Consider the following 1,895-nt stretch of genomic DNA (forward strand, 5'->3'; position numbering starts at 1 on the left):
TTATGCGAAGTATGCATAATCAGACCATAACCCAGCTTGGCTATCACACGGTGCTTTAAGCATCGCTCTCGCTCCACTCCCGGAGTATTTTTTGGTATGGTAGTAAGCTACCGCTTGCAAGCCACACAGGCAGCGTGGCAAGGCTGACGTTTTTAACGTCATTTGGACGTTTTTTGTATCCTGTTGACGTTTGGACGTTTTTTGTGTAAAAAACGACGTTTTTTAACTTCCCAGTAATTTTTCTCTGTTACTAGATCTTGCAAATATAACTGATTTCGAATTATCTTCTTAATAAATCTTTCCAAGCTTTGTGTTTTGCAGCAGCTGCTTCAAAAGATATTTATTCTTTGGACACAGATGACTTAAATATGATGCATACCTATTTTTTTTTATATTCTTGGACTAAGGATCTCGTGTTCAAAGGTTGGTTGTGTAAAATTTGAGGTTACGAGGCTTATTGTATTGTTTGCAATTGCACATTAAAAGCAAACTCAGGAAGAGCTGATGTCTTGCAACACGCACACTCGCAAAAGGATCAAAAAAGCTGTAGCAGCATAAGAAGTCAGAAAAAAGTAGCCGACTTTTTTAAGACTTCATTGAAAATGTAATGAACCCAAAAAAGGCTGAAATATTGCTATGCTCCTTCTTCTTCTTCTTTTTTTTTGCACTGTAACCGCCTAAGCGATTTTGGCCGAGTTCAGCAAAGCACGCCAGTCGTTTCTCTTCTGTGCCAACTGACGCCAATTGGAAACGCCAAGTAAAGCCAAATCCTTCTCCACCTGATCTTTCCATCGCAGTGGGGCCTCCCTCTTCCTCTGCTACAACCAGCGGGTTCCGAGTTGAATACTTTCAGAGCTGGGGCGTCGTTGTCCATTCGAACGACATGGCCAAGCCAGCGGAGCCACTGTATTTTAATTCGCTGCATTATGTCCATGTCGTTGTAAAGCTCATACAGCTCATCGTTCCATCGTCTGCGGTACTCGCCGTCGCCAACGCGTAAAGGCCCGTAAATCTTCCGCAAAATCATTCTCTGGAACACTCCAAGGGCCGCCTCATCGGATGTTGTCATTGTCGATGCTTCTGCGCCATATACCAGCACGGGCATGATGAGTGACTTATAGAGCGTGGTTTTCGTACGTCGAGAGAGGACTTTACTCCAGAATTGCCTACTCAGTCCAAAGTAGCACTTGTTGGCAAGAGTGATTCTGCGTTGAATTTCAATGCTGACATTATTATCGGTGTTAATGCTGGTTCCCAAGTAAACGAAATTCTCTACTTTCTCGAAAATGTAACTGTCAACAGTGACGTGAGTGCCAAGGCGCGAATGTGCTGACTGTTTGTTTGATGACAGGAGATACTTCGTCTTGTCCTCGTTTACCACCAGACCCATTCGCTTTGCTTCCTTATCCAACTTGGAAAACGCAGAAAAGACTTCGCGGTTTTTGTAACGATGATGTCGATGTCATCGGCATAAGCCAACAATTGCACGCTCTTGTAGTAAATTGTTCCTGAGCGGGTCAGTTCTGCAGCTCTTATTATCTTCTCCAACATCTTTCTGCTCCTTCTTAGCAGAACGTAATATAGCTTTTTCGACAACCGACCCCCTTACCAAATGTCTACAAGAAAACAAATTATTAAAAATCAACGCGATTTTTTAGCCCCTTTAAACTTGCACATTATTCCCTGAAATTTAATGGGCTATAAAACTGCGCACTCAAAAAAATTCTAAAACATCTAAATAAAAAGTTGAAAATCTAGCTGAAGCTTTGCAAATTTTTTATAATTTTTGCATAAAGTTTGAAATGTGGATTTATATTTTGTTTTTATATCCGAGCGCACTTGTGCACAAGGGTATATTAACTTTGTTCACATAACGGTTATTTGTAACAGCCAAA

This window comes from Rhagoletis pomonella, unplaced genomic scaffold, assembly GCF_013731165.1.
Source record: "Rhagoletis pomonella isolate Grant_MI unplaced genomic scaffold, Rhpom_1.0 Rhpom_scaffold_00118, whole genome shotgun sequence".
NCBI classification, from domain to species: Eukaryota; Metazoa; Arthropoda; class Insecta; order Diptera; family Tephritidae; genus Rhagoletis; species Rhagoletis pomonella.